This window comes from Panthera tigris, chromosome C1 (genome assembly GCF_018350195.1).
Source record: "Panthera tigris isolate Pti1 chromosome C1, P.tigris_Pti1_mat1.1, whole genome shotgun sequence".
NCBI lineage: Eukaryota > Metazoa > Chordata > Mammalia > Carnivora > Felidae > Panthera > Panthera tigris.
This window is the reverse complement of record NC_056667.1, coordinates 77,080,981-77,106,599: the sequence shown is the minus strand read 5'-3', so window position 1 is coordinate 77,106,599 and position 25,619 is coordinate 77,080,981. Positions and strand designations below refer to the sequence as shown.

Here is a 25,619-nt window from a genome sequence, read left to right as displayed (position 1 = left end):
GTGTGTGGCTGGGGTACAGTTCAAGGAGTGCAAAACTGGCCTTTGGGCCAAATTCTGCCTGCTGCCTATTTTATATGTACATAATTTACATACCATAAAGTTTATTTTTCAGCTCTCCAAAAAAAAACGTTGTACCCGTTAGCAATCACTCTCCATTGCCTGTGGTCCTACCCCCTGCCCTAGACAACCACCTTGAAGTAGAAATAAAGTCTACTTTATTTCTTTATTTTGGGTATTTTATATAGGTGGAATGGTATAGTGCATGTGATTTTTATGACTGGCTTCTTTCACTTAACATAATGCATTTGAGATTCATCCATGTTGTAGCATGTATTAGTTATTTTAATTCCTTTTTATTTCCGAACAGTACTCCATTGTATGGCTGTACCGTTTTGCTTATCCATTCACCAGTGTGATACCTATTTTTGTAAATAAAGTTTTTTTGTTTTTGGGGTTTTGGTGGGGTTTTTTTATAAATAAAATAAAGTGTATTGGAATATAGCCGTGCCCATTCATTTATCTATCATCTGTGGCTGCTTTCTTACTACAATGGCAGAGTTGAGTAGTGTGACAAAGCCTGAAAGATTGATGATCTGGCCATTTGCAGAGAAAGCTTGCCAACCACTGGAATAGAGGATGGGGACGGGGTGGGTAGGGTGGGCTGGGGCTCGAAAGTGGAAGATGAGAGTGGAAAGGCTGCATGAGTGAGGGTTTGGACTAACCCTGTGGATCCGTGTTTCTCCACGTGTGTGTGGTATGTGAACCCTTTTCTTCCAAATCCCTTAGAGATGCTTCAGTGCAGATTCCTGAGCCTCATCCCTGACCTTCCAGATGAATCCATTGCCCCACACCTTCTTCCTAATTCCACCTGAACTTCCCTCTTAAGTCACTCAATCTGTGCCATGTTAGAAGCCCATTTCTAAGTCTTAACTCTATAGCAACTCTTCCTTGGTCCTTTATCCCTCTCCCTCTCCCTCTGTTCTAAAATTGCTCATTCCCAACCCCAGCACAGTCTGTACCTCCTCAGAGTATGGGATTGTGTATTTTCTTGTAGTATTTGCTGCTGAATCATGTGTTAATCTTGCACACCCAGCTGGTGAGTGGAGTCCTTAGGGGCAGGAACCAAATCTTGGACCTCTTTTGCTTTGTGCATATTAGGTTCTTGAATGATGCCAAGGTGTTATTTAAAAGTATCACTGTAAGTCTTCTGAAACTACTCCCCTTTTCCACAGTGTACTTTTATTTGATTTGCATTGTATTTGTGGACTTGGTGTTTTTGTTCTCAGGCCTCTCTTAACCACTCTAGCTAAGCAGGTATCCTCCATTTTGTATTATGGCTTTGATTTATTTTCCCTAATTAAATCTCATGCTATTGCAGTTTAAAGTATCCAGAGCCCTGGGTCAGTCTTTCCCCAGTCCATTTCTGAATTTTTGTTACATTTTTTCTCTACTCTTACAGATTGTAGTCATCTGCTAGTAAACTAGTTAGTCCTTTCCCTCAGCTGGGTAAAAAGCTGTACGTGGTTTTCAACTCCATGCAGCTCCCTTGGGTAACTCATATGACCTGAGCCAGATTTGAAGTAAGGCCATTAACAATGATCTGTCCTGGGGCCACCTGGGTGGCTCAGTTGGTTAAGCGACTGACTTCAGCTCAGGTCATGATCTCACTGCTTGTGGGTTTGAGCCCCACGTCAAGGCTGTGTGCTGATAGCTCGGAGCCTGCTTCAAATTCTGGGTCTCCGTCTCTCTCGGCCCCTACCCTACTAATGCTCTGTCTCTCTCTCTCTCAAAAATAAACAAAATTTAAAAAAAAAAAAAAAAAAAAGGAAAGAATGATCTGTCCTCATGATGTAGGGGATGATTCCCAGCCAATTCTTAATATGGCTGGAATTAATTAGCCTTGATTCCGCCAATTGAGAGAGGGCATTTTACTCTACCCTGTATTGTTAAATATCTAATAACTTGATTTTTTTTATTTTGTTTTTTTGCTCAGTGAGCACTTAAAATATCCCTGCCTGTATAGTAATTTGTTCCCTGTTTAATGTGGCTTTTTCCTTTGTTTACTCTGGACTCAAGTCTTTGTAGCTTGTTTTCTAAGTCAGCTCAAAAGTTGCTGGTCATTGGATTTGGCAGCGTTTTCAAGCTTTACCCACCAGAACCCTACAGGAAGTGGTGTGTCGGCCAGAAGAGTCTGTTTATTTAAAGCATGGTGTCCAGCAGAAGCAATCCATTTATGAGGGTCTGTTCTTAAAGATGCAGGAATCTGAATCTGTGTTTGGAAGACCTGTTGCTTTGACTTCTATTGCAAATGTGTGCTCTGTCTTTTCCTTTCCAGACTGCCAGGGCACCTCAGCTAGACTGGTGGTTAATTGAAATAGTCCTTTCTGAGCTTCTTGTCCTTGTCTGAAATGCTAAAGTATCAATGTCCAGATACTAGATAGCTCTTTTAATCTCTTAAGAATAGGGTTGAAAAAGATATTTTTTTATGAATTACCTTTTATAAGTTTATTGGTCACTATTTGTTTAATGTTTATTTTTGAGACAGAGAGAGAGAGAGAGAGAGAGAGAGACAGTGTGAGTGGGGGAGGGGCAGAGAGAGGGAGACAACAGAATCTGAAGCAGGCTCCAGACTCTGAGCTGTCAGCACAAAGCCCAGTGTGGGGCTCCAACCCATGAGCTGTGAGATCATGGCCTGAGCCGAATTAGATGCCTAACCAACTGAGCCACCCAGGTGCCCTACCATTTAAAAATGTTCTGATAGGGTTTTGCTCTGCATGCCCTCTTGATTTAGAATGCTAAAACTAAGTTGAAATGGCTATACTTTGACTCCTGGGTATGGTTCCTTGCCCACAGTCATCTGGTATTGTCTGGGTTCTAGTCCAAGACTCTCCTGCAATAGTGCTTTATATTAATGGCATTTTTTACCCAAACTCCACAGAGTCGCTTGGCTGAAACTAGAATTTTTATACCCTTTGGGGGAAGACAGGGAAATGGCAGATATGATTTGGCTTCTATTGAAGATAGAAAGACTAGCTGGGTTTAACTATGAGCCAAGGAGAGTCACCCACAGGATCCAGGATCACTGCAGTAGCCTAATTCTTGCCTGGAGCCCAAATACCACATTGCACCCATTAAAGTTTAAATTCTCTTTGTTGATAACATGGGTACACTTAATCTGATTCTTTCTGAGCTTGCTACGGCAAATTGGTGATGTGGATGTAGTTTGTATGTGCCTAGCACTGGGCTTGCCACAGGGTAGGTACTCAGTACCTGTACACTGATTTAGATGGAAAGAGCATTCATTATCTTAGAGGTGAGCCCTTGGCAAGTGTGGCCTCCTAGTGATGTGCACACATGTGCAGGTTCCTTGGGAGAGAGGGAAAAAGAGACCTCGCAGCTGAGAGGACTAAGAAATGGAGGGTGGAGAGAAGATAGGATGTCACTTAGCTGTAACCATGCTGCGGGTGGGGGGTGGTTTTTTAGTGGTCTACAGTTGGATCTTTTTGTGAAGTGGAAGTTGTATTGAGATTTCTACTTCCAAATAGGTACAAAAGAGCTTTGACTTGCTCGAAGTCGGCAGTAAATTTAACAGTTAAGTTAAGAACAATATTTTACACATCCCGCTGCTACTCCTCTCAACCTCAGGTCGATAGACATGCACTAGTGCTTTCCTTGGGAATCAGTAGTTTCTGAAGATCAAGGACAAGTCTGAAGTCTGAGGGAGCTGAAGGTCCATCTGGACATGGACATGCACACTTTGGTGTGGTATTTCTGGGTACTTAGGGTGTCCCCTTTGCTTGCCACTTTGAGTTGTAGATTTGGGGACCTTCCAAAGTCAAAGGTGATTGAAGAGTTTAATTTCCAATGATGAGTCACACTTGGGCATTTTGCCTTTGTCATCTGGCCCCAGAGGACTTAGGGGGGGCAATTGTTCTCCCTTGTATTCTGAACATTCCCCCCATCCTCACCGATTTTGTCTGGTGCAATTGGCCAAAAGGCTCTACCTGTTCCCCACCGTTAGTTCTTTCTGCCTAGCACCATTTAGAGGTTTTAATACTGGCCCTTTATGACTCTGTAAGTTATTAGTGCGTGTGTTGCTGTTTTGTTTCCTGCTTTCGTATGGGCTGAAGATTCCACTTTTTCTCCCCCTTATCGTTGCTGGTTGTTAAGATAGTGAGAATGTAAATGAAATGGTAATATTACCATTGTGAACAAGTCTTTCTCTGAACAGATTTTTTTTTTCATTTTTAATGCTGTAAATATCTAATTCCCAGTGTTTTAGTTGGAAGCTGTTCAAATTTCCCAAATCATAAAATCTTTCAAAGCCTTCTCCAAGTTACTTTTTCTTGATTCCATTCTCCTCCTTTTTTGCATTAAAAAAAAGAAAGAAAGAAAGAAAGAAAGAAAGAAAGAAAGAAAGAAAGAAACCCAGCCTATTTCCAAATGGGGAAATGACCTCTGTTTATTAGAGACCACAGTGGCATGGACCCCTAACTTGCTGTGAGCTTTTTTGATGTGTTTTGGAGCTGTGTACAAGAGTCCTATTTAGTCCTGTTTTTGCCATGTGTTTTTATATACATTTCCTAAACACTTTCCCTGGCTCAGTACTATTACTGTGTATACGTCCTACATGTGTTTCCTATTTTTTATGACTCATACTTACGGTACTCATAAAGATTTATCCTTTATCTTGGCTCTGAGTAATGAGTCCACTTGCACGTTTCCAGCAGAGATGTGGGTTGGGACTTTTGTATTTAATCTTGCAGGGTAGGCCTCTTCAAGGCACAGTGCAGGAAACATGACATATTCATCTGAAGGCACTACTCACTTCTCCTCCCCAAGGGAACAGTCAGCTCAGTTTTTGTGAATTTATTAATTTGTATTTTCCAAGTTTTCCTTTCCCTTTGCCCCTTTTAGCCATTCTGCTGCTTATTGCGAGACCACCATGAGGCAACTAGATGGAACAAATGCTCTGCTCCTTTTCCCCGCTGGTCACTTTGTTAAAGGGTTTGGTGGAGGAAGAAACTGAAATAGTTAAGCTGAAATGATATCTGTATTACATGTGGCAGCAAACACCCAGGGGGTCTTCTTGGGTTCAAATACACATTCAGACCCAAGAGCCCGTCACAGGCCGCAGGTGGCTTTAGTCTACTTAAAGAGATCTAGGGTGGGGACCACAGCTTACAGCTGGGCAGCCTGACATCTGTCTTTTTCGGATGCCTTGTGGCTGTCTGCACACCAGTTCATATCACCATCCAGAGCTGTCCAGTAGATGGCTCAAATGCCAGGAGATCTACATGGTATGAGTTTGTGTGTCTTGTCCTGGTTTAGAAACTTTATACTTCTGGGGCACCTGGGTGGCTCAGTCGGTTAAGCATCCCACTTCAGCTCAGGTCATGACCTCATGGTTTGTGAGTTCAAGCCCTGCGCTGGCCGGGCTCTGTGCTGACAGCTCAAAGCCTGGAGCCTGCTTTGGATTCTGTGTCTCCCTCTCTCTCTGCCCCTCCCCTGCTCATGCGCGCGCTCTCTCTCTCTCTCTCTCTCTCTCTCAAATAAACATTAAAAAAAAAAAAAGAAAAAAAGAAACTTTATACCTCCTGGGAGCTAATATGCGACTATGCTCTATAGGAATAGTGTCCATGGTGGCCATGAAGGAAATGCCTGATTTATGAGAGTCACTGCTCTCAGGGAAGCCCCCAAATCTCTCTTCCTATCAGGTATTTTTAATCTTTCCAGTGCTAATACAGTTTTCCAGTTAGGGATAGAATTCTATCATGAGCAACTTGCCTTTTATTATAGTTGGCATGTTGTTGTAGATTACCAGGGTTACAGAGTTAAGAGAGTTAACAGAAGATCAAATTCTCATGTAAAGGAGGAATACATTTTGCCAACTCTTTGTCCACACCTGTGGTAGGCTAAAAAATGGCTCCCAAAGATATGCCTACATCCTCTTCCCCAAGATGTTACTACATGAATGTTTTATAGAAAATGCTACTATATGAATGCTTTATAGAACAAGTCTTGGCAAATGTGATTAATTGAAGGATTTTGAGGTGAGAAGATTTTCCTGGATTATCGGAGCAGTGTCTAAATGCAATCACACGTTTCCTTGTAAGACAGAGGTTTATTATAGACAAAAGGGGATAAGGCCATCTGACTGTGGAGGCAGAGATAGGAGTGACAGGGCAACAAGCCAAGAAATAACAACAGCTGTGGGAGGCCGGAAGAAGCAAGGAGTGGATTCTCTCCTAGAGCTCTGGAGGAACAATGGCCCTGCCGACACCTTGATTTGGGCTCATTAACCTGATTTGGCACAGACTGATTTTGGACGTCTGGCCTCCAGAACTATGAGAGAATAAATTTCTATTGTTTTAAGCCACCGAATCTTTAGTAATTTGTTACAGCAGCCATAGGAAACTAATACACTCCCGATTTCACATTAGCTTGGGAGATTATCTTGAGTTCCTTCCATGTAGTTCTCCTGCCCCCATTTTGTTCACTGCACATGTTCTTCATCTCTATAAAAGACACTACCACCCAGTTGCCAAGCCCAAGAACCTTGGCATTATCCACGATCTCCTGTGTTTTCTCACGTCATGTCCTATCTTGTTTATTCGACCATAAAAATATACTCTGAATCAGCGTCTGCTTGACACCCCCCAACACACACACCAACCCTCCCCTCTTCAGTGGAGCCACCATCACATCTTTATTTGAGACACAGTGAACCCCTAGCCCAGATCCCTTCAGAGAGCACAACCCAGAGCTAGGGTTCTTGCCTTGCAAACTTGGCTCCACTGTTTATGAGCTGTGTGACTCTGTGCAGGTTTTTAAATAATAGTATCTACTTCATAGATGCTATGCCAATAAAACAGTTAAAATGTGACAGGTGCTTTGAACAGTGCTTGGGCTGTAATCTCACAATGAGTGTTAGCTGCTATCGTTATTAACTAATAAGATCTATTCTCCACGCAGCAACCTCAGTCATCCTTTCAAGTCCAAGTCACAAAACTCACCAGCTGAGCTTCCTGCAGTGACTTCTCATTACATTTAGGATAAAATCCCTGGCGCAGTGGTCACCCCTCACCCAGCTTCTCACCAATCTTATGGCACTGCAGTTGTTGGGCCTGATGTCCTCCAGAGGCACAGAGCACACTCCTGCCTCCAGTCCTCTGCCTGGAGCGCTTCTCCTTCCTTTCATCCAGTCCCTGCCCTGCTGGTAGCTCTGCAGAGAGGCCTTCATTGACCATCCCATTCATTCATTCATTCATTCATTCATTCATTCATTTATAATTTTTTAAATGTTTATTAAAAATTTTTTTTAACGTTTATTTATTTTTGAGAGAGACAGACAGACAGACAGACAATGTGAGTGGGGGAGGGGCAAAGAGGGAGACACAGAATCCGAAGCAGGCTCCAGGCTCCGAGCTGTCAGCACAGAGCCTGACGTAGGGCTGGAACTCAGGAACCATGAGATCATGACCTCAGCTGAAATCAGACACTCAGCTGACTGAGCCACCCAGGCACCCCAATGTTTATTTATATTTGAGAGAGCAAGCTGAGGAGGAGCAAAGGAGGGAGACAGAGGATCCAAAGTGGGCTCTGTGCTGACAGCAGAGAGCCCAATGGACCTCCTCCTTTAAAATACCCATACTCACCCCTACTGTCTCCAAACCGTGTTTTACTTTTTAAAAATAACTCCTATCATCTGGGGCGTCTGGGTGGCTCAGTCAGTTGAGTGTTCGACTTTGGTCAGGGTCATGATCTCACGGTCCATGAGTTCAAACCTTGTATCAGGCTCTGTGCTGACAGCTTGGAGCCTGGAGCCTGGAGCCTGCTTCAGATTCTGTGTCTCCCTCTCTTTCTGACCTCCCCCACCTATGCTCTCTCTCATTTTTTTTTTTTCTTTTTATGTTTATTTTATTTTTTTCTTCCAAGATTTTATTTATTTATTTATTTATTTATTTTTTAATTTTTTAATATATGAAATTTACTGTCAAATTGGTTTCCATACAACACCCAGTGCTCATCCCAAAAGGTGCCCTCCTCAATACCCATCACCCACCCTGCCCTCCCTCCCACCCCCCATCAACCCTCAGTTTGTTCTCAGTTTTTAACAGTCTCTTATGCTTTGGCTCTCTCCCACTCTAACCTCTTTCTTTTTTTTTTTTTTTTTTCTTTCCTTCCTTCCCCTCCCCCATGGGTTTCTGTTATGTTTCTCAGGATCCACATAAGAGTGAAACCATATGGTATCTGTCTTTCTCTGTATGGCTTATTTCACTTAGCATCACACTCTCCAGTTCCATCCATGTTGCTACAAAAGGCCATATTTCATTTTTTCTCATTGCCACGTAGTATTCCATTGTGTATATAAACCACAATTTCTTTATCCATTCATCAGTTGATGGACATTTAGGCTCTTTCCATAATTTGGCTATTGTTGAGAGTGCCGCTATAAACATTGGGGTACAGGTGCCCCTATGCATCAGTACTCCTGTATCCCTTGGATAAATTCCTAGCAGTGCTATTGCTGGGTCATAGGGTAGGTCTATTTTTAATTTTCTGAGGAACCTCCACACTGCTTTCCAGAGTGGCTGCACCAATTTGCATTCCCACCAACAGTGCAAGAGGGTTCCTGTTTCTCCACATCCTCTCCAGCATCTATAGTCTCCTGATTTCTTCATTTTGGCCACTCTGACTGGCGTGAGGTGGTATCTGAGTGTGGTTTTGATTTGTATTTCCCTGATAAGGAGCGACGTTGAGCATCTTTTCATGTGCCTGTTGGCCATCCGGATGTCTTCTTTAGAGAAGTGTCTATTCATGTTTTCTGCCCATTTCTTCACTGGGTTATTTGTTTTTCGGGTGTGGAGTTTGATGAGCTCTTTATAGATTTTGGATACTAGCCCTTTGTCCGATGTGTCATTTGCAAATATCTTTTCCCATTCCGTTGGCTGCCTTTTAGTTTTGTTGGTTGTTTCCTTTGCTGTGCAGAAGCTTTTTATCTTCATAAGGTCCCAGTAATTCACTTTTGCTTTTAATTCCCTTGCCTTTGGGGATGTGCCGAGTAAGAGATTGTCTCTCTCATTTTTTTTTTAAATAAATAAACTTAAAAACAAAAACAAAAACAAAAAAATTTTCCTATCATCTGATAAAATATGACCTGATATTTATATTTAAATGTGTTTGTTGTCTGTCCCTTCTACAAGAATATCCATGAGATGTTTTATTTTGTGCACTGAGATCACCAGTAATTAGAACATACCCAGCATATAGTGAACACTCAATAAAGATATGTGAAATAAATGCTTGAGTGAATGTGCAGAAGTTGATTGTAACGTCGAGTTTTATTAAATAGACTGTTAGAAATTTTTATTTCCAAAATTTTATTTTGGAAATAATTATGTTTTCTGAGCAATCTGATTATTGATATTAGTATGTTTGGTTTAGTCATGAAGTAGTGTTTCCTTTAAAAAAAATTTTTTTTTAATGTTTATTTTTGAGAGAGAGATGGAACGTGATCAGGGGAAGGGCAGAGAGAGAGGGAGACACAGAATCTGAAGTAAGCTCCAGTCTCTGAGCTGTCAGCACAGAGCCCAATGCAGGGCTCAAACCCACAAATCGTGAGGTCATGACCTGAGCCAAAGTCACCCTGAGCCTTAACTACTGAGCCACCCAGGTGCCCCAAGTAGTGTTTCCTAATTCAGGTTTCAAGGTGTAGTGAATTGTGAGTGCTAATAGAGAACTTGGCCCTCCATTTATCAAGATATTTTTTGTTTAAACTTGAGCAAATCTATAGAACCATGTGAGTCTCAGTTTCTTTATTTGTCAATAAAAAGAGACTGGGAAGATTGAGATTCAGTATTTCTTTCAGTGCAATCTTTTGAGTTTCTTTTCTTTCTTCTTTTTTTTTTTAGTCTACATTAAGAGTTATGGTTATATTTTTAAATATAGTTAGTTAATTCAGGTCTCCAAATTGAAAAACAGCAAAACTTGCATTTAATACAAAACATCAATTGAAATGTAGATAAAAGTGTTTCTTGGATTGTTAAACTAGAAAATGTTTTTAAGGAAACCCTTAGCATCCAGTGGGAGCCACTTAATAGCTGAAATGTAAACTATGTGTATCTCATATCTTCATGTGTATGTGTGTTTTAAGAAAACCTGGATTAAGTAGGGTTTACAGATCTGGGACAAATCTAGCCTCCAAATACTTGGGAAATGCTTTTGAGTTTGACTGCTTAGATCTTACTGCCTTGTACAATAGAAATTTCATGATTTTCCAAACAGTTTTGCTGTTTTATCAGGACAGGGTACACACAAAGAATTTCCCACTCTCTTTTATTTATTTGAAATACCAAAGATTAGAAGAACTAATCATTTCAGTTTGCCCGAGCAAAGTCCCTTCCTCATGTAATTAGACCCAGGCAGCTGGACAGTCATCAGCAGCAGCCTTCGTAGACTGTGCACCAGTGCAAAGCATTGTGGGAGTGAGGAGAGCAGGAGCTCGTGGAGCTTGTGCTTGGATGTGTACACCAGGACAGAGAACAACACCTGTAAACAGAAAGGACAGAGACATTGAAACATATTATTGCTCTAAACACATATGATAAAAACTTAGCCAAACAGGCTTAATCAAGGACAGCTGGGCTGAGATAAACACAGAAGTGCTAAGGAATCAGGCATGTTGGAAGGATGTGGGGCTGGGGCTGGAGGAGGCTTGTTGCTGGAGTAATTGGAGCCAGGTGTGTTAGCCTGGCAATGGTTTTTGGAGGTGAGAATTTGGAGAGGTTTGAAATAGGGATGTGGTTTGGCTGAGAGCTAGAGGGAGAATTTTCCATGACTAGGGGAGGAGGCTGGTAAATAAAATGGAGCCAGTTGAGGAGTATGAAATACGTTGAAGAAAGCAAGTACCTTGGCAGCTGTGAAAGCTTGTGCTTGATAGCCTTGCCCGTTGGTGTTTATGGTGGAGAATGGGCATTCAACCATGTACTCAGGTCTTCAAAGTTGGATGAATTGGTATAATCTTTAACACTGGGAGGGGCAATTTAGATAGACCTCTAAAGACAAATGTTTGTCCCCAAACCACCCAGCCACAGATTGGGGAAAATCTCTAGCTCTCCCTCATAACCTGGTGACTTCAGCTGCCTTGGAAGGAGTTCATGGTTTTAGCACTTCCCATGTGTGCCTATTTCTCTAGAGTCATATTCCAGATGGAAAGGCAGGTGACTGAGTTTCTGTTCATACATTTGAGGTTGATTTGGAGTAGATGAGGTGTTGGGGTTAGGTGTGGAATGAATGTGGTATTCTCAGGACCATGCATTCTTTGTTGGATTCTGAAGTCCCCAGAATTGCAGTGAAATTTGGAGAGTAAGAGTTGGGTCTGCCCAAGTTAGCCTTGCCTGAACAGGAAGATGGTGAAGAAACCAGTGAATTTGTGCTGTCCAAGCTCTGTCTCTTGGGCCTGGTCTTTAAGGAGACCCAAATCCCAAAGGTTGAGGGGAAGGCTGGGAAATGGCAAAAGAAATGTTCTTTATTTGGAAGCCAGGTGGCTTAGGATCAAGTATGCAAATGTCATTGGTTTCTCATCCTACTTCAAAATCCAAGTACCTACAGGCAGGAGGTAATAGTAGCACACTGATCAGGGCCAAAATCAAACACTGGTAAGCTGCTTCTTCAGAGGATTATGAAAACTGGCATTTTGGTCCGTCTTCTCAACACCCTTGCAAAGGACTTGTTGTTAGCTCTAGTTTACAGGCATGGAAATTGAGGCTGAGAGGCTAAATACTCTACTCTAGGTCCGGAGTTTGGAAGTAGTTGGCAGAGCCCAAGCTTGTATCTGCAGCACATAATTCCTATAGATGGGGTCAATGTGCAGTGAGTATCTTTGGGCAAGGTGGGTTTTCCCAAGGTTTAGACATTTATTCAATCATTGAATCAGTATTTATTAAGCGCCTGTTATTGTCAGGCACAGTACCAGGCATTGGTGGCCCTGACACTCCTAATCTTGAGAATTTGCCAAAGGTAGCAAAGATATAGCAGATAGTGAATTCTTCCCCTGATCTTGCTCCCATTGAGATGATCTCAGTCATTTTGCTCTCCTTAACCATGAGCTTAAATATTGCTCCTGGTGTTGTTTGTTGACTCAGTCATATTGGAAAGGTGGGTCTTTGAACTACAATGAAATAGCCATCTGGTAAGTATTACATGTAAATAGCTGGGTTGTCATCTATAGGTTAAGAGCTTAGAAAGAGGGGCAGGTTGGGACGTCCTGTTACTAACGATAGTTCTTTTCTATACAAACAACTCTCTCTACTGGATTATCTGTGCCAAAATATTACCAAATAGCTTGGAAACAGGTTAGTGTTTTGCCCTTTAGGGATAAAAAGACCATGGAGTTGAATTTGGAAAGGAATCTTGGAAAATGTTTCAGTAAAAATATATCATTCACATGCCCAAAAATTCAGCACTCCAGGGCTCCTGCTGGCAGAATCAGGTGAACTTTGAAATATATTATGACTTGATCTTGGATTCTTGCATATCTCAAGTAGGCTGAAAGTTATTTTTGTTTTATTGGCAATGACCTTTTATCAGAAATACCTAGCAGATATGCTTTAGATAGAAGCCGGTGGGCTTTCTGGTAATTTTCTATATATACAACTGCCTTCTTTCCCTTTCAATTTTATATACAAACATAAATGGAGAGATTTCTCAACATCATGTTTTGGAATCTACCCCATATGTTGGTTCATTTTTCCTTTGTCTTTCATACATTGATTCATTTATTCGTTCTAAAAACGTATGAGTGTTTACCAGGTGCAGGCATTGTTCTGGGACTAGAGATACAGTGGTAAGTAAGGCAGAATTTCAGCCTTCATAGTGCTTATGTTGTTTTGAACATAGGGTACCCATTTAGGAGACAGGAAGGGGTGGTTGTTAGGGTGGTTAGGAAAGGCTTCTTTGAGGAGGTGCACTTGAACAGAGACTTGAATGATGAAAAGGAGTCATGCACAGGTCCAAGGGAAGAATAGGCCAGATGAAGGACCTGCTGATGTCAAAGCCCTAAGCTTGGAAGCAGCTTGTTGGAGGTAAGTAAGAAGGCTGGGGTGGCTGGAGTAGAGTGAGCAAGGAGGAAAGCAATAGGAGATGGGATGAGTTAGTTAAGGGACAGATCATGTGGTGCTTTGCAGGGGGCAAAGTTGTTTCTTGGCGTTTCTTATGTTTCTGTGTTCTTATCCACTAGTTAAAGGCTGGCTCTAAATTCGGAAGACTTGGGGAGCCCTTCTTTTCCAATAGTAGAGAGTTGGTTCTATAAAGAAATACGTAGATAGTAAGATAGTAGTTAGTAAGATAAGTAGAAGCTAGATTACTGGAATGGTTATTTGAGTTCTAGTCTCCATGATGCCATAACCAGCGTGGAACTTGGGCTTACCATTACCTCTCCAGGTTTCAGTTTCCTTATCTACAACAAATATTTGAAGTAGAATATCTCTAACGTCTCTTCTATCACTAAAAATCAGTGGCTTTATTATACACAAATTTGATTTTGTGTTTTTTCCTCTGGCTTCTTTCAGAATTTTATCAGCTCTGTTTGCAGTAACCAAGTCCAGTGGTTGTAATTTCACCCTTTTCCCTATTCTTTTGCTTCTGGAACAGACAGTAAAGTATTTGGGGGAAAAATGGCAGGAAGAAGTAAAACAAGTGGAATAAAAATGAGAGAACTTCATAACTTTGCACCTTGGATCCAGAGCTGGCCAGTGTGCCTAACAGTGACCATTTAGCACATTGCCCATTGACCTAAAAGAATTCCCAGTCACCAAATGAGTCAGTTGTAATGACTGAGACTTGTTCCCAGCCTAAGGATTTATGGTTAACTAAGAGCAGCCATTGTCTTTATTAAGGAGGATTATCCCAACAAAATTATGTTTTTAGAACCTGACGGTGTAATCATGTTGTTTGCATTGACTCTTCTAAACTCATATATATTTTTTTATTTATCGGAAGTTCTGTATTTCAATAGTAACTAGAAAAATCTGCCAGTCTTCCTGCAATTTGGTCTAAATCATGAAGCTCTCTCATTGAAAAGTATGTCTAGAAGAAATTAGCAAAATCAAATAAATTAACTTGTCTCATTATCTTGTCAACACTACCTATTTTGAAAGACCACTATAAATCTTGATTTGCCCTTAGGATTAACTTTGAGTATTTCATGATTTGCTTTCTTTCTGCCAAGCATAAAGGACTACAGGGCATACACTGACCCGAAGTTAAAGTAAAAATTAAAAAAAAAAAAAAAATGTGGTGTGGGGTAGGAAAGAAATTCTCTAAGACATGTTCACACTGGTCTGAAAAGTTCAATAAATTCATTTTGGAATATTTTCAGTTTTTGAAAGAGGAAAAATCTTCTGTTTTGTTCTTTTGTATTTACTTTGGCAGATTAACCTAAACTTCTGTCAGTCTTTTCATTGAGTACACAAGCCATTTAGTGTGACCTGGCATTTCTGAACCGATGGTTCAGTCACATCAGGCCATTTTTTCTTGTCAGCTACATCTCTTCCTAGGGATCTGACATAAAGACTGTTACTGTCAGTTGCTCACATAACTAGGCTTTGTTCTAGCCTCTTCATTTATGGGGAAACTGAATCCCGAAGTAAGATTCTTCGGCAGAACTTTTCTTTACCCCCAAGTGAATGCTATGTCCAGAGTCTCACACTGGAAGGAATACAAGATTGGGAACCATCACTGTTAGTGGTCGTGTAGTAGTGAAAGTTCCTTTTCTCCATTTCTCAGCCAAGGATTATTAACTGCCTCTCCCTGACGGCAGACAAATCATTTTCTGTAAATCAGACAATCCTGTTTTCGTTCCAGAATTGCTTACCAACAGTTTACTTGATTTTTCAAAAAGTGGGAGAGATTATGACCCCAAACTGTTTCAGGTTTGTACTAGAAACTTGTTAGGTCTTGTGAAGACTTAGGAGGGCGTCTCAAGAAGACATTCCTAGGATGAAGAATGTCAGAGCTGTTTTCCTTTAGGGAAGGTAAAGTAGAGGCAGAGATAAAGGACTGTTGGACGTACTTCTTCTACAGGAGAGAACAAAGGATCGGAGATAAATATTTTTGCATATAACTGAGCCAGAGTTACCAGGCCCTGTGAGTTGTTCCTTGTAAAAAGTGTTGAAGGCGGAGTGCGCGTGAATTCTCCCAGTAGCCACTGCTCTTCCTCTTCCAATAAGCGGCCTGAGATGATCTCTGAAACTGGTTTGCTATTCACTTGACCCGGAAAACCCGACAAAATCATGCAAATCAAGAGGTTCAAATCTTTGTGTTCACTTTAAGAACACATGGGAAACTGCCCAGGCCATCAAGGGTATGCATATCCAAAAAGCCACCAAGTATCTGAAAGATGTCACTTTGCAGAAGCAATGTGTGCCATTCTGATGCTACAATGGTGGAGTTGGTAGGCGTGCCCAGGCCAAACAGTGGGGCAGGACACAGGGTCCGTGGCCCAAAAAGAAGTGCTGAATTTTTACTGCACATGCTTAAAAATGGAGAGAGTAATGCTGAACTGAAGGGTTTAGATGTAGATTCTCTGGTCATTGAGCACATCCAGGTGAACAAAGCCCCCAAAATGCGGCGTAGAACCTACAGGGCTCAAGGTCAGATTAACCCATACGTGAGCTCTCCCTGCCACATTGAGATGATCCTTACTGAAAAAGAGCAGATTGTTCCTAAACCAGAAGAGGAGGTTGCACAGAAGAAAAAGATATCCCAGAAGAAACTGAAGAAACAAAAACTTATGGCCCGGGAGTAAATTCTGCATAAAATACATGCAAATAAAAGTAAAAACAGAAAAAAAAAAAGTGTTGAAGGCAAGTAACTCAGAGTAGTTTCTGATTCTTTGATTGTTTTTCGGTTAAAATATACCCCAGACTCATCAAGTGTTTCTTGAAGGCTTGTGAGCTGGGAACAAACCCAGGGAATGAATTCCTTAGGTCCGAGAGACTTGGATTTGAGGAGTAAAGTTTAATTTCCTTACCTTGTGAGATACTCCTTGGTAATTCAGTAATGACACCATATAAAATTTGGAACAGGATCCAAAATGGGATTTTTTTTTTTAACTCAATTACCAATATATATTCTTTTGGGCAAATAAGTGAAGTAATTGAAGTGGATTTAATAAATTAATGCATTAATGTGATTAAGTGATACCTGATATGCCAGAAATAGATGTACCCTTTATTTTTCAGAAGGCAAGCCATGGTCACAGGTCAGTGAATTATATTACATGCTATTCTTTCTTTGCCTTCACTGATTAGTTAAGCTTGGCTTTCATGGCCCATTGATATCTGGCTGCAGTCTACCTTTCCAATTTTATTTCTCTATATTCTTTTCTACATTTCTTCAGCTTCATGTGAATTAAATGTTCCCCACACCTCTCCATGTTCCCTCCCCTGCTTTGATATTTCTCTTGAGGCTCTCCCTGCCCTTGTCCCCTTAATTCTTCCTGTTCTGCCCTGTTTACCCTCAGGGCCCAGTGAAGTGACCCCCTTTCTCCTCCCATATTTACATCTGTATATTATCTTTTTGCATCCTTTAAACTGTGAATTTCTTGAGAACAAATTTTGTACCTACTTTGCATTTGAAGTCGTTACAGAGTGGCATTTCCCAAAAATACATTTATGTGTTCTGTCTTCACAGTTTTTGCTGAGTTCATACACTACCTGTATTATTACCAGTATTTCTCTTTAAATTTAAAAAAAAAAAAAAACTGGCTTTACCCTAACATCCTCAACGTGAAATTATGTTTTTAATACCCATTAAAATGAAGACATAAACTATATATAAAAATTTATTCTTTCTTTTTTAAAAAAATTTGTTTTAATGTTTATTTATCTTTGAGAGACAGAGAGAGACAGAGTGCAATCAGGGGAGGGGCAGAGAGAGGGAGACAGAATCCGAAGCAGGCTCCAGGCTCTGAGCTCTAAGCACAGATCCTGATGTGGGGCTCAAACCCACGGAATGTGAGATCATGTCCTGAGCCAAAGCCGGACGCCCAACTAACTGAGCCACCCAGGCACCCCCCAAAATTTCTTATTTCTTAACATTTCTTAGTTGTCGCCATGCTTTGGGAAAGATTGATTTGCCAAGTGCCTTACACATACTAGCTAGCCATTTAGTATCTGCCAAATGAAAAAATGGCTGCACAAAACATATGAAATAAGAACCTTTTCTCCCTGTTAGCTTAGTAACTTCACAGCTATTAACCTGGAGATGAAACAAGGAGAAGCTAGAAAAGACACAGCAAGCCTTTAAGTGGAGCCATTCATTCCTACCTGTGAAGCAATTTGTGTTAGATATTACTAATTACTTCCTTATGTAATCCAAACTGCTGGGCCAGTGGGGCCTGTGGATAGCTGACTCCCTGCTGATTGAGTGAGCATCTTGTTTGAAACCCCAGAAACTGTGCAAGGGGACCCCCTCTCCACAATAGGTTCAGGAAGTAGCACTATACATGGAATGCATCTAGAGGAGAGGAACGTGATAAGTGTGTGCACATATCACATTGTTCTAATCAAATTTCTTAATGTTCTGTTCAAGGTAATTTGAGTTACAGATCTCTCCCTACCAATTTTTGTTTATGAATGCATTGTGTACTGCCAGTATAATTGAGTTCTGAAGATATTTTCTATAAATTCTGGCTAACGGAAATTATATATTTTCTTACCTTTTGAGGATGTTGTCAGGCTACTCAGGTGTACCACTTTGAGCTCCTTAAAATAATACATTACATTACAATACAATACAATAAAATGTTCTGTGTATTCAAGCTATAGTAACATAGTTAATAATTAACTGCAATAATGTTAATAAAACTTAAAGGCTTTTGTAAATCCCTGAAGAAATTTGTTTCTGAGTTGCTATACTTTATAGTTGCTGCTTGTATATAGTAAAGAAGTAATAAATTATAGTTCCTTATTTGCTTTTTAAACTATAGCATAGGGGTGCCTAGGTGGCTCAGTCAGTTGAGCATCCAACTCTTGCTTTTTCAGCTCAGGTCATGATCTCACAGAACTGTGATATCGAGCCCCGTGTTGGGCTCTATGCTGACAGTGGGGAGCCTGCTTGGGATTGTCTCTTTCCCTCTCTGTGCCCCTTTCCCACGTGTACATGTGATAGAGAAAGTGCAAGCAGAGGAGGGGCAGAGAGAGAAAGAGAGAATCCCAAGCAGGCTCCCAACTATCAGCACAGAGCCCAATGTGGGGCTTGAACCCACAAACTGAGATCATGACCCTAGCTGAAATCAAGAGTCAGACACTTAAACAACTGAGCCATCAAGGTACCCCAAACATTAAAAACAAACAAACAAACACCAAACTGTAGCATAGATTATTAAATTAGAGACCCTAGAACAGGTTGTTTTCTTATTTAGTGTTAAATGAGGTTTAGATTATTTTTTTCTTAAATTTATAGAAAGGAATTAGTCCATGTAAAGTCAATATGGCATGAAGTCTAAGGTTTTTATCAGAAAAACCTCTCGCCCTCCTTCTCCCCCCGCTCCCTCTTTCTCTGTCTTTTAAATCCAGGGTTGGGATCAACAGCTGTTCTAGCATGGGCAGGGTAACTTGATATAATGGTATACATTTTTACCCTGGTCTGCTCTCAGAGCAAATTTGAAATGGTTGTTTTGGAAAATGTGCTATGAATTTATCTCTAGACCTTCGCACCAGAGCAGTTAGTTCAGCCCAGCAAATCCCTGGCACTTGATGTGCATCTTTCATAACAGAACTTTGATGCTGTGACTTGATGCCTTGAAATCAGCACAACAAAATGGTGCTTGAAGAGCAGTGTTTACTTTGATCATTTTTCAACTTCTGTGCCCCAGCCTTTTCACGGAGTACAAATTGCTTTACCAGAGTTATGGGGCTGAAGCCCACGGACTGTTTTTGTAGTCTGGTTGCTGTGGTGATTCTTAGCCTTCCATGAAACTCCATCTCCAGGGAAACAGAAACCTTTGCAGCTGTCTCAACCTTTTGGTATCGTATCTGGTAGAGGTCTTCACTGAGCTTGTTGCAGGCCGGAGAGTGGTCAATAAACAAATACGTGGAAATAGGGCATCTCATTCAGGACATGTTGTATTATTTCCAAACAAGCAACTCCCTTATCCTTCTTGCAAATCATAGGGAACTTTGAAGTATCTCCAAGGCTGGCTGAAGCCAGAGTTTAGTAAGCCGTGGAGATGTTGGTCATGATAATGATATGAGTAAGAACTTAGGGAGGATGGTTGATGACATTATAGAGTTGCCAGGTGGGGAAGAAAGAGTGGTGGCAAAGGAAAAGCTTAATGGGGATTGTGTGTGCTTGGAGAGGAGAAGTTGGTTTAGGAAGAGGGTTTGGGCTCAGTCCAAGGATGCCAGCAGTTTGGTGTTTGCAGGACTGTGAGGAAAGCTATTTTGACCTTTCGTCTCAGTGGAGGACAATATAGACAAGACCTTCTTTCCATAGGAACCAAGGGAATGGAAAAAAAATAGCCATGATTTTAGAGGGTAGAAGTAATAGTAGCTACATTTAGAAGAGCACTTACTGTGTGCCAGTCACTGTTTTAAGTGCTTTCCACATATGGCGTGTTTAATCCTTTGACATCTGATGGAATAGGCACAGGTATTATCCCCACATTATAGTCAATGAAACTGATGCCCATGGAGTCTTAACATGTTCAAGGTCCCAAGGCTGGTAAGTGGAGAACTGAGATTCCAAATGGCTCTGAGTCACTGCTATTAACACTAGGTCAAACTGCCTGTAATTTAGAAAGGAAAGCAGAGTGACCCAAAGGATTGAGTTCCAGGGGACACTGGCCAACTTGGAAGAAAACATAGATCTTGGAAGAGATTAAATAATGCCTTAAAGTGTGCTTATTGATTGTTCATTCATTCATTCATTCATTCATCATTAAATACTTATGTAGGACCTACTAAATGCCAGGTATTAGACTAGACCCTGAGGTAATAAAAAGACAAGTCCCAAACCCTCCTCTTAGATGGTTGATATATACAAAGTTGATGTAAAACAAGGCAGCAGGTGCTCTGTGCTCTAAGAGAAAGATCGTTTGGACGGAGGTCAGGAGCATTCACTGGGAAGAGCTTCCTTCTTCTGAGGGCACTGATAACTAGAAAACTTCTTAAAGGACATGCCATTTTTTTCTGTGAGGTAAATAAACTTGATCCCGTATGAAAATGAAACTGTAATTTTTTTTAATTGGAAATGGAAAGGAGATTTTATTTTTTAAATGTTTTTATTTATTTTATTTTTGAAAAAGAGCGAGCAAGAGAGAGAGAGAGATTGTGAACAGGAGAGGGGCAGAGAGAGAGGAAGACAGAGAATCTCAAGCAGGCTCTGCACTGTCAGTGCAGAGCCCAATGGGGGGCTTGAACTCCCGAACCTTCAGATCATGACCTGAGCTGAAATCAAGAGTCAGATACTTAACCAACTAAGCCACCCTGGCGCCCAGAACTATAATTAAATTATGTTAATACATACTGTTACCTCTTTCTAAACAGAACTTAGAGGTCTTATTTGCTGCGTTTGCATACAGCTTGTCCTTGAGAATTTCCAAACCACAGTAGAGCAGTACGTCTACTTTATATAAAGAGCTCTGGTAGGAGTAGGTTCCAGAGTAGTGAATGGAGAGCACTCCACAAGGGAAAGGGTTTGAGAAGGCTGAGGTAATCCATTGTTATAGGAGAAACTTTCCGTGATGCCTCGGGTGATGACTGTGCAACGTTCCTAAAATCTGGTGAAGGCCTTTCTGTAGTACATAAATTCTTAACTATGGGCAAGCATATTAGTGCTTTAATTCATTTAAATTTTAACTCATTTCTTTCTCATAATAACTGTAAAAGGCAGGTACTGTTATCCTGGTTTTTATATAAACAAGGTCAGACAGGTAAGGAATGGAGCTGGGGTTCAACACAGGGAGTTTGATGCAAGTGTCCATCCTGTGCTGATTTCACTTTTTGGGCTCCATAGTAAGCCATAAAGTAATCAAAAGGCAGTCTTTCAGACACTAAGATGTTCTTAGAGTAGCTTGAGGCTGATATAAGATTCCCCCTTCCCCATGAAATATCTGGTCATTAACTGTCCTAAGAGGGACAGCATCTACTTGGCACATCACCCACATTTTTTTTCTCAGTGCTTATTGGGAACCTCCCATGGTGAGTGGAAAATTAATAGGAGAAGAAACACAAATTGTATAGTTTTGCTACTTGTTAGCCCAGGTTAAAAAGTTTGTTTGCTTAAGGAGGTGGTATCTGATGATGACTTTGACTTTATCAGGTTTCTCTCTTTTTTAAAAAAATTTTTTAATGTTACTTATTTTTGACCGAGAGAGACAGAGACAGAGCATGAGTGGGGGAGGGGCAGAGAGAGAGGGAGACACAGAATGCAAAGTAGGCTCCAGACTCTGAGCTGTCAGTACAGAGCCCAATGCGGGGCTCGAACCCACAAACCATGAGATCATGACCTGAGCCGAAGTCAGACACTCAACTGACTGAGCCACCCAGGCGCCCCAGATTTCTCTATTCTAAAAACAAGGATATTTTAGAATACTATCCAACTGTAATGGACTGAAAATTTTGAGTTTCATCATCTTTCTTTGAGAGAATAATAAAATTTTCTATCACATTGAATTAACCATAACTTTGTAATAAGTATAAATTATCTAACTTCAACAGTTTTGTGTGATTGCACTGATCTTTTTTAAGGTTAGGGGGATTTAATTTAATAAATTTTGAAGAATAATGGCTTTTTCAAAGCTACTTCTAATTTTAGAGTCTGGGCCCTTAAGCAGGAGACAATAGGCTTCCACACACTCACATATATACACCAAGACAGATGTGGTCAGAACCTACCACAGTAGGATTCTGAACTCTTTATAACTCTCCTCACTTCCCTGACAGATTTGCTCTATCCTAGTATCATTTTCTTTTGAAATTATTACTATTGAGAAATACTCTTGAGGACTTTACAGTATTGCTTATTAAATATATGGATTTTATTTATTTATTTGTTTGTTTGTTTATTTATTTATTTATTTATTTATTTAAATTTTAAAAATTATTTTAGAGAGAATCTTAAGCAGGCTCCAGACTGGGTGTGGACACGGGTCTTGATCCTATGACCCTGGGATCATAACCTAAGCTGAAATCCAGAGTCGGGGACACTCAACCAACTGAGCCACGCTGGTGCCCCTATGTGTATATGGATTTTTAAAAACAAACTTAAGCAAACTTCTTTAGGGAAGAAATGAAATAGGGAGTGGATAAAGCGATTCTGAAAGTCTCAAGCAAAGTATTCAATAATTTAATCACAGAATTCCTAGACTCTAGGGTCGCAAGGGGTCTTAGTGCTCATCCAGTCAGGCTTATACTTAGCTTGTGAATTTTGTTTCTAAAATATCTCTGACAAGTGGTCATACAGCCCATCCAAGTAGTTCTGGACATTGGGAAGAGGGGAGAAACCAGAAGATCAATCATGTTGACAGTTTTTGGCTGTTTGTTACATAGAAGTTTGGATTTGATTTGTCCTGCCTGCTTGTTGCCTCTCCTGACCCTTGACATCCTCTTCCCTCCCCCACACAGCCTGGACATATCTCAGTCTTGTGTTGTGTTACAATCATCTTTTCGTGTGTCTGGCTTTCCTCTGGACTGTGAGGAAATTGGTGAAAGATAGGCTGTGTCCTACTCATCTTCTTTTGTCAACATTAATAGAAATAATTGTCATGATGCCTGGCACATCATAGGGTGCCTAACTAATGCTGTTTGAATAAATGAAAAAAAATGCATAGGAAACACGTTCCCATTTGAAGATAGCTTAGTGTGTGACTTAGCCTTGACTGTCTTAGATGAAGGAAATCTTGAGGATTGATGGGACCTTTCAGCTCTTCTGAGATAAACTGAGTTCCTTGTATCACGTGACAGTCTTTCCAGGTGAGGTTTGAAACTGAAGAGTTAGTCTGGTTCATCCCATGTGTAAGTTCAAACCACATTTTTTTGGTGTGTGGTGAAAACATAGTAAAATGTTAGCCAAGGGCTACCATGTTAGCCCTTTTGGAGTGTATAGTTCAGTGGCATTTGTACATTCACAATGCAGTGCAACCATCACCACTGTCTCATTCCAGAACATTTTCTTCACTCCAAAAAGAAATACCAGAACAATTAGCAGTCACTTTTATTCTCCCCTATCCCTAGGTCCTAGTGATGACTAATCTGCTTTCTGTCTCGGGATTTGCCTGCTCTGGACCTATTCGTATATTCATACGAATATAATCATACAACATGTGGTCTTTTGTGTCTGGCGTTTGCACTTCACATATGCTGTCAAAGTTCATCCGTGTTGTAGTATGTATCAGTGCTTTATTCTTTTTATGCTAAGTAATATTCCATTGTATGGGTATGTCACATTTGCTTGTTTTGAATCACATTTTTATGGCTGGGTAATATTCCGTTGTATGTGTGTGTATCACACCGTCTTGAGCCATAAAAAAAGATGTGATCTTGACATTTCAACTACATGGATGGGTCTAGAGGGTATCATGCTAAGTTAAATAAGTCACATTGAGGGAGACAAATGCCATATGATTTCACTCATATGTGGAGTCTAAAAAACAAAATAGATGAATAAATAAACAAAAAGCACAATCAGACCTGTAAATACAGAGAACAAACTGGAGGTTGCTGGCAGAACAGGGAGAAGGTGGGGTTTGGCAAAATGGGTGAAAAGGAGTGGGAGATACAGGCTTCCAGTTATGGGATGAATAAGTCATGGAGACGAAAGGTACAATATAGGGAACACAGTCAACGGTATTGATACAGCATTGTCTGATGACAGATGGTAGGTACTCTTGGGATGAGCATAGCATAGCTATAGAGTTGTCAAGTCACTGTGTTGTGCACTAATGTAACATTGTGTGTCAGGTATAATTTAAAAATTTTTAATCGCATTTTTATAGAGAGATTTGTCATTATGATGGATCAAGTTTCTTATTTCTGCCCAAGCATCATGAATGGCAAGGAGTCTTAATTATTCTTACAAAATCCTAGTAGTTTTGTAATACTTAAATTTATAATCCAGGTCTGAGTATTTTGTAATGCACCCCCCCCCCGCCCCCATGCTTCTACTTTTCCCGTTTTGGTTCTACTTACTGCTCATTAGAGAATGAGTCAGAAACAGAATGGTAGACTATGGTAGTTTTGCTGAAAATGAGAATTAGAACGCTAGCAGCTGTTGACTTAATAGGCATTTGGGACTTGACTGAATTGTGAAACAGAGCTTAAGTTGTTTGATCTTGGTATCTTTTTAGGACCTTCCAGACTTTGGTTAGAATTGGAAAATTTCTTCAGAGGTGTATTAAGAAAAAGTAACTTGTACCTTCTGCATTTAAATGAGAAACTAAGCCTTTGTAATACTTTGAAATTCTCTTTAAATACAGGCGCTGTTGCTGTACTTATAAACATGTAAAGCTTACATGTTTAATACGCTGAGTAAAGTTCAGAGATTAGAACCTTTTTTCCCTCATTCCCATAAATCTCATAAGAAATGAGATTATATATAAAAAGTTAAGACACTGTTAGTATTTTCATATGTGAAGGCAGAACTCCATATTTCTCGATGTCAAAAGGGGGAACAATTTTGGTTATTGTATTGAAAATGAATTGCTGTCATCCCTTTTTCTTTCTGTTTCTCTACACATTCACTAATTCCCAATAATATAAATTGGTTTATCAGGCCTTAAATTTGCTGACTATGTGTATGGTTTTGACAGGATTACAGTATCTTTATTACTGGGAAATGAATGGCTGGATAGTATTAACTCTATAACTTGAAAATGGCTGGGTTAGAATTTGTACTTGTTTCATTCTGACATAAAATCCATTGCTAGTTGGTGCCATGGCACTCGGTGTTGATTTATCTGTAAATAAATGTTGACAGGACCATTCTTTTTCTTTTTAATTTTTTTTTTTAACATTTATTTATTTTTGAGAGACAGAGAGAGACAGATCATGAGCGGGGGAGGGGCAGAGAGAGAGAGAAGGAGAGACAGAATCTGAAGCAGGCTGCAGGCTGTGAGTAAGCTGTCAGCACAGAGCCTGATGCAGGGCTCGAACCCACAAACCGTAATATCATGACCTGAGCCGAAGTCGGATGCTCAACCGACTGAGCCACCCAGGCGCCCTTTGACAGGACCATTCTTGATCTAATTAAGGAATATTATTTCTATGACTTAGGTCTTTTCCTTTTTTCTTTTAGTTTTTATTTCCCTTTTTTCCTTTAGGGTATTAATCAGTATTTGAAGATAGAGAGAAACTTCAATAGATTTGTTACCAGGTATCCTGATCTTTATTGTAGCTTTAGCCCTTTCCAGTTAGAACAAGTGTATTGAACTGCTTTTAATGCTGTCTTCAATACTGGCTTTAGAAGATATTATTCCATCTCAAACACTTAACTATAACATGCCAAATTCTGTATGCATATTTTGGCAACTTTCTGTTTACTTCTGTGATCACAGGTCTTACCCTGAAACTGCAGGACTCAAGGAAAATTGATTGTGTGGAGGAAAATAGGCAAAA

General features: G+C 40.4%; 1 protein-coding gene and 1 pseudogene across 3 annotated transcripts in view; both read left to right on the top strand.

Annotated features, from left to right (window-relative positions):
* Positions 1-25,619, top strand: part of TGFBR3 (transforming growth factor beta receptor 3) — a 208,849-nt gene that overhangs the window by 97,127 nt on the left and 86,103 nt on the right. The gene's annotated exons all lie outside the window — the stretch shown is intronic.
* Positions 15,352-15,836, top strand: LOC107179306 (annotated as a pseudogene).